At 34.0% G+C, this 8,486-nt stretch overlaps 1 protein-coding gene and 1 non-coding gene across 2 annotated transcripts in view; both read left to right on the top strand.

The window, feature by feature from the left end:
• Positions 1–8,486, top strand: part of PCDH9 (protocadherin 9) — a 1,343,918-nt gene that overhangs the window by 942,546 nt on the left and 392,886 nt on the right. The window lies entirely within an intron of this gene.
• Positions 4,959–5,065, top strand: LOC122150770. The gene has a single exon (XR_006163844.1). It is a non-coding gene; the product is annotated as a U6 spliceosomal RNA (small nuclear RNA).

The following is an 8,486-nucleotide window of genomic DNA, read 5'->3' as shown; positions in this document are numbered from 1 at the left end:
TGTAGTGATACTGCCTCAGAAACCCAAGGAGGGGTCACTATGAGTCGAGTCTGACTCAACGGCACATAACAACAACAACATACACGCACACACACACACACACACATATATTTACAACTTGTTGGTCAGTTTGTCATATTGTTGTGGTTTGTATGTTGTTGTAAGTCTGGAAATTATGCCACTGGTATTTCAAACACCAGCAGGGTCACGTGTGGTAGACAGGTTTCAATGGAGCTTCCAGACTATGACAGAGTCAGAAGAAGGATGGGGCTATCCACTTCTGAAAAAAATTGGCCACTGAAAATCTTATGGGTAGCAGTGAAACATTGTCTGATATCTTACTGAAAAATTTTATGAATAACAGTGGTATATTATCTCATAAAATACCTCACTTTAGAAGGCACTACTCAAAGTAAAGTCAACCTTAATGATGTGGATAGACTAAAGCTTTCTCGACCTACATTTGCTGGTGTAGCATGACCAAAATGAGAATAAATGGCAGAAAACATCCCTAATAATCAGAATGTGGAATTTATGACATATATATAGAGGAAAGTTGAAAGTTGTGAAAAATGAAATGGAACAAGTAAAGGTTGAAATACTAGGCAGTAGTGAGCTGAAATGGATGCTTATTGGCCGTTTTGAATTGGATAATCATAGTCTACTATGCCAGGAATGACAAATTGAAGAAGAATGGCATTATATTAATCTTCAAAAACATTTCCACATCTATCTTGTAGTACAATGCTATCAATGATAGAATAATATCCATACACCTATAAAGAGGACCAAACGTAGTTCCTAAGGCATTTGACTACTAACCAGAAGGCTGGTGATTCAAACCCACCAGCCACTCCTTGGAAGGAACATTGAGCACTCTACTTCTGTAGAGATACCACCTCGGAAACCAAAGGAGGGGTCTCTATGAGTTGGAAATGACTCAAGAGTCATGATTTACTTTTCATTAATGACATTTAAACATATACAAACAATCAAGCAGATGTGGATATAAGAATTCAATAATGTATCTTTTCATGTTATAAATATATTTATAAACTACTGAAAGATAAGTGCTTACGTATTACTAATTTACTATTTCTTGATAATTTAATGCTTTGCGATATATATATATATATATATATATATATATACATACATACATACATATATATATGGGGATAGGGATCTCTGGTGATCTCTGATGCCTGGTGGCATAGTGCCTAAGGCATTTGACTGACCAAACCAGTAGTTTGGTTTTTGTTTTGGTTATAGAAGGACTGGTTACTACTACTACTATTCAAATTTACACACTAACCACTATAGCCAAAGATTAAGAATTTGAAGATTTTTACAAACTTGTTCAGTCTGAAGTTTACCAAACATGAAATTAAGATGTATTGATTATTACTGGTGATTGAAATGTGAAAGTTGAAAACAAAGAAGTATCGGTAGTTGGAAAATATCATCTTGGAAATAAATAACCCCAGAGACTGAATGATAGAATTTTGCAAGACCAATGACTGATTCATTACAAACATTTTTTTTTTTTCAACAACATAAATGGTGACTATACACGTGGACTTTGCCAAATGGAATAAATACACAGGAATCAAATTGACTACATCCACAGGAAGAGGCAGTAGAGAAGGTCAATATCAGTAAGATCAGAGTTGACTGTGGAACAGACTATCAATTGCTCATATGCAAGTTCATGTTGAAGCAGAAGAAAATTAAAGCAAGTATGAATTTAGAAATCATCCGAAGAACAGATTTGATTCACTGAACATCAGTGACCAAAGTCCAGAGGAGTTGTGGGATGACATCAAGAACATCATACATGAAGAAATCAAAAGGTCAATAAAAAGACAAGATAGGAAGAAAAGATCAAAATGAATGTCAGAAGAGACTCAGAAACTTACTCTTGAATGGCGAGTGTGAAAAGCAAATAAAGAAATGGTGAAATAAAAGAGCTGAACAGAAGATTTCAAAGGGGGACTTGGGAAGACAAATAAATTATTATAATGAAATATGCAAAGACCTGGGGTTAGAAAACCAAAAGGAGGAATATTCTCAGCATTTCTCATGCTGGAAGAACTGTAGACAAAATTCAGCCTGGAGTGGTATTACTGAAGGTTTCTATGGGCAAAATATCAAATGATGCAAGAAGCATTAAAAGAATATGGAAGGAATACAGAGTTACTATACCAAAAATTTGGTCAGTGTTCAACTACTTCAGGTGGCGGCACATGATCAAGAGCCAATGGTTGAAGAATCAAGTCAAAAGGTACATTAAAGGAATTGGTGAAAAACAAGGCTCCAAGAATTGTCAGAATACCCATTGAGATGTTTCAACAAATGAATATAGCATTGGAGGTGCTTACACGTTTTTGTCAAGAAGACAGTTACCTGGCGAACCAACTGGAAAAGATCCTTATCCATGCCCATTCCAAAGACAGGTGATCTAACAAAATGTGGAAATTATTAAATGGTATTATTGATGTCCCACACAACTAAAATATTGCTGAAAATATTTAAAGGAAAAAAAATTGCAGCAGCATATTGTCAGGGAGCTGCTAGAAATTCAAGCCGGATTCAGAAGAGAGTGTGGAACTGGGGATATCATTGCTGATGTCAGATGGATCTTTTTTTGGAAAGCAAAGAATATCAGAAAGATATTTACATGTGTTTCATTGACTATGCAATTGCATTCAACTGTGTGGATCATAGAGAATTATGGGTATAGTTAGGAAGAATGGGAATTCCAAAGACTTAATTGTGCTCATGAGGTACCTGAACATAGACCAAAAGGCAGACATACAAACAAAACAAGGGGATACTGCATGGTTTAAAATCAGTAAAGTTGTGTATCAAGACTGTGTTCTTTCACCATATTTATTCACTCTGTATGCTGAGCAAATAATCAGAGAAGCTGGACTATATGAAGAAGAACAGGGTATCAGGATTGGAGGAAGGCTTATTAACAAGCTGTGATATGCAGATGACACAGCCTTACTTGCTGAATGTGAACACCTCAACATAAAGCAAACAAAAATCTTTACAAGTGGACAAATAAACAATATCATGATAAAAGGAGAAAAGACTGAAGTTGTCAGGGATCTCATTTTACTTGGATCCACAATAAACATCCATGGAAGCAGCAGTCAAGAAATCAGAAGTTGTATTGCAGTGAGCAAATATCCTGCAAAAGACCTCTTTAACTTGTAAAGGAACAAAGATATCACTTTGAAGACTAAGGTGCCTAACCCAAGCCATGGTATTTTTAATTGCCACATACGTGTGTGAAAACTAGACAATGAATAAGGAAGACTGTAGAAGAATTGAGGCATTTGAATGGTGGTGTTGGCAAAGCATACTGAAAATACGATGGACTGCAAGAATGAGCAAATCTGTCTTGGAAGAAGTGCAGCTGGAATGTCCCTTAGAAGCAAGAATGGTCAGATTTTGTCTCACATACTTAAGTCAGGTCAGAAGGGACTTTTCCCTGGAGAAAGATATCATGCTTGGTAAAGTGGAGAGTCAGGGAAAACAGGGTAAGACCCTCAAGGAGATAAATTGACACAATTGTTGTGACAATGGGCTCAAATATAGCAAGTATGGTGAGGATGGTACAGGTCCAGGCAGTGTTTCATTCTGTTGTGCACAGGATTGCTATGAGTGGGAGTCAACTTGATGGTTCAATGGCATGTAAAAACAGCAACATATATCTATAAATCACATTTGGAAAATTTTCAGAAATAGACCTCTATTTGTGTGTGTGTGTGTGTGTTTGGCATATTATATCTTAGATTTTGTATAGTATTTTTTACATGACTTACTAATGGCATATTTGTTTTCTTAAAATTAATTTCATATTTTTTTAAATGTATATATAATAAATTTTATGAGATCCATATAACTCCATAGTTAAATATTGCAAACCAATGGATATGGTCCAAGCATTTTTTAACATTTAATATATACCTAAAACCAACCCCATAGCCATTGAGTCTATTCTTACTCATAACAACCCCTATTGTGTTTCCAAGGCTATAAACCTTTACAGAAGCAGATTGCCTTATCTTCCCCCCATGGAATAGCTGGTGAATTTGAACTGCTGACCTTCTGGTTATCATCCAAATGCCTTACCCATTACACCATCAGAGCTTCTTACCTAATATATAAGAACATTAAAACTATTTTTTAAAAAGCCCCTGGATCCTTTCAATTTGGTGTGCTTTTTTCATTTTTTAATTATCATTACAGAATATTGAACAAAAATGCTCTTTATTCAATGAAACTTAAAAAATTTATATTCTGTTTTAGGAGATAACATTTTGCCTAATATTAGGAAATGGAAACCAGTGTTATTGAATGATTTAAGAATGTATCCAATGGATTCAGTATTTTTATATTATTGTGATTGTAACATTACTTCCAATTTCTGAACACTCGTACGTTTCCTTTTCTTTCTTTTTCATTTTGGCACTTACCATCTCCTTTCAGCTACTTTACTCCCTCAACCTCCGTAGCATTCAAAGTGCTTTACTACCTGGACTTAAAAGTTCCATTTCAATAACAAAATGTGTTTATTGCAACATAGAAAAGAAATAATTTATAACTTAATTCAACTTAATAGCTACCTTTATCCAACATCTAACCGATCATCAAACTATTAAAGACACAGCTTGTAGTTTGTTGACCCTCATGATGTTTGTGAACTCTTTCAAAATATTTCTTTAGAAAATAATGTGCATTGTTTTTGGGGGGAGAAAAAAGAATAATAAAAATCAACCATTGCAAGTATGTAAATGCAGAAAGTAAAACTTCTCTCAAGCTTTTAGAAATCTTGTGTAATTTTGAACCATTTATAAATAGATTGTTACAGATATATATGCAGAAAAAATCAAGCTCAGTATACTATTTGCAACACTTTGTTTCTTTAAAAAAATTTAGTACTCTTGCTCACTTTGGCAGCACATACTCTAAAATTGGAGCTATACAGAGATTATAAGCATGGCTTCTCCACAAAGATGACTTACAAATCCATGAAGCATTCCACACTTAGGAAAAAAAAAAATTACTTTGACAGTTTTTATATGCCATCTATCTATTCTGCTAACTTCAACCATTAAGTTGTCTAATAGAATTAATTGACTAATATCTTAGGATCTAGGTAAAAAACAATCTTAATATATAGGTAGGAGCTCTGGTAGTGTAGTACCTAAGGCACTTAATTGCTAACCAGAAGGCAGGCGGTTCAAATCCACCAGCTACACCTTGAAAGGAAGGTTGGGCAATCTATTTCTGTAGTGATACTGCCTTGGAAACCCAAGGAGAGGTGTCTATGAGCCGGATCCGACTCAATGGTGCATAACACAACAACAAGAGTATATAGGTAACAATGATAGTTTCAATCTTATCTCAAAATAGTTAACATACTGAAATGGAATTTGATTGTTCATTTATTATGAGTATCTAAATGCTTTTGCACTTCTTATTTTTCATATGTCAATATTTGACTAAATACAAGTATAAACCTTGAGATATAAGAAGGAGATCAACAGTTTAATTATGAGAAAATAGAAAGTGAGCTAAAACTGAAAAAAGAGTAGATTAATAGTCTGGAACACATCCATGATTATCTAGAAACAGCTGGTGCCCTTTCACTATCACTTCAAGTAAAGGCCCTTGTTTTGTGCTCTGCCAGAAATAACATCAGCCCCAAAGCCCTGAATCCCAGCAACAGAGAACTGAAGAGTGGTTCTGAAGGCCAGCACACAAGTAGCTCACTGTACTCATATGAAGATATTTTGCTAAAACCATGAATGCTTTGAATTATACAATTCTGCAAGCCACTAAATCTTACTCTTTGGTTAAACTATTTCTCTTTAAGAAATGAATTCTAATATTGTAGCTTAGTTTGAGATAGTGTATTGCTCTGGCAAAAGTATTGTAAAAGCCAACTGCTAATAATAAGTAGAAATAAAAGTGAAAACCAATGAGATGGAAGTAAGTAATCAGAAAATAAAATCAGTTAGATACATGGGAGCTCTGGTGGCATAGTGGCTAAGGCCAGAAGGCTGGCAGTTCAAACCCACCAGCCACTCCTCAGAAGGAAGATGGGGCAATCTACTTCTGTAGTGATACTGACTCAGAAACCCAAGGAGGGGTTGCTAAGAATCGAGTCCAACTCTATGACATATAACAATAACAACAGATATTTATATAGTCAAAATTAATATAATAAAATTTCATCTCTTATTTATTTATTTTTTTCACAATTAATCTTTACTTCTCTGTTTATAGGTCTTCTTCATTGTCTTAAATATTAAACTGTAGTGGTATATTTGCAAATTTTTTCCAATATTTATTTGGACAACTTCCATGCTGATTGACTTCTGGCGGCATGCTTAATCATAGAGATTTAATTTAGGGATATACACCTTACAAAGTAAACACAAACAGTATATTTTAGGATGTAAGGACTGAGCAATGAGAGATGTATAGACACTTTCTTTATTTTACAAATGAATAGATTGTAGCCTGGACAATTTAAGTTAATACACTCCTGGAGCCTAATCCTCATAACTGTCTTTGTTGTTGCCATTGTTTAATCATACAGTAGAAGATTAATTTAAAATCCAATGGTGATATTTATTTTAATGCTCATTTACTAGAATGGGTAAGTGGTATTTTAAATTGAAAATAATTTAAAGCCTCAAACCAAATGTTTTCTCTGACATTTTACAGATTTAGTGAATGGAGCACCATCCCTAAGGAATCTCCAAGTGCAATCTATACATTTTAGACAAGCTTTTAAAGTTTAGATGAGTCATATCTTCCTTTAAGATAGACCCTTGATAGTAAAACAGATGTCAAATAAATAAGAAATAATGCATATCACAATGGGAAGATTGCTCCATGAGCCTTGTTTATAATATATATGCTGTCCTTTAATTTTAACATTATATCTTGAAATTGGTAACAGTGCTTTAACCACCAGATTGAAAACAATGATTTTTAATCAGTTTTCCATATATAACTTCTAACAAGTACATCGTAGATAGCCACTGAGATTAAGTGGGGATAAAGACTGTTGTTTTCTTGTTCTTGATAGAAATAAGGTTATGTATCCACCCAGACTCAGAATAATGCAAAAGTGGAGCTATCTATTATCAGCAAGTTCCCATTTGTCTTATCACCACTGAGTCTGAAAGAACCAATATTACCAAGAAAACAGGACACAAAGGGATCAAAGACAAAAAAAAAAAAAGGTTTAAAACAAAATAGGAATGTATTTTCCTTTTTTTTTTTTTTAAAAAAATTGAGCTTTTGGTAAGAGTTTACACAGCAATTTAGGCTCCCATTTGATAATTTCCACATGAATTGTTCAGTGACAGTAGTTACATTTATCACAGTGTGTCAATATTCTCTTTAATTTTGTTCAAACAGGTTTTTTTTTTTTTCTTTTCCCTTTAGTGGCTCAACACTTTTTAATCATTTAAAGTTATTTAAAAAAAATCCTTTTACTTAAAGCATTCCAGAACTCATGCTAATAAGCATGGAGAAAAACAATGGAATTTTTTTTTTTTTTTTTTAAACACAGACTCTTTAACATCACACATCCTGGCCTGGCCTGAGGAAATAGAAGAAAATCAGTGGTAAAAATCAGTAACTTTCATATAGAGGTATGTAAACACTTCAAAAGAGAGAGGTTAGTCATGTATTTCACTAGACAGTACTCTCTCCAGAGTAACTTCTCCAAATTATAATGCATCCAACATGACCTAAGGATTTAGTTGTGGATAAAACCTCTTATTTCCACACTATCAATGAGCTTGCTGGTGGAAAGGGAGGCAAATCTGTGTTTGTGACATTAATCATACTATTTTTTATGTTTTCATTGGATCAGCAGTAGGAATGGAAATGTGCATTACTAATGCATGTTAAGAATTGTTCTAGTTTCTCAATAGCACTTACTGTGATACCAGGTGGATGAAAAATGAAAGAAGGCTTTTTTTTTTTTTTTAATGCTGAGCTCTGGTGGGATAGTAGGTAAGGCATTTCACTGCTAAGCACAAGGTCAGCACCTCAAACCTGCCACTGCTCCACAGTAGGAAGATGGAGCAATCTATGATTCAGAATGGATTTCATGGCAATGAATTCAGTGTGGATAGTTTACTTTTTTTTTTTTTTTAAGGTACTTTGAGAGACTTAATAGTAAGCACAGAGATAAGAATTCTAAAAGTAGAGAAATAACTGAAGATAATTTATCTCAATGAATAGATACTTAGTAAGCAAAGCTTTGCAATGAGAAGGATGCAAAATGTTATTAAATCAGCACTATTTTTTCAAGGCACTTGAGGTGGTTCCAGTAGATAAGCCATATACTGTCTAAAAATAATGAAGTCTGAAAGACTGACTACTGGGAATGGTTGCCATGAACACCTATCTTTTGCTGTGACAGTATTAACCTTTTTTTTTTT

Source organism: Orycteropus afer, unplaced genomic scaffold (assembly GCF_000298275.1).
Source record: "Orycteropus afer afer isolate SDZICR_OR568_19922 unplaced genomic scaffold, OryAfe1.0 scaffold00228, whole genome shotgun sequence".
Classification (NCBI taxonomy): domain Eukaryota; kingdom Metazoa; phylum Chordata; class Mammalia; order Tubulidentata; family Orycteropodidae; genus Orycteropus; species Orycteropus afer.
Note: the sequence above shows the minus strand (reverse complement) of the source record. Positions and strands in the feature narration are given on the sequence as shown.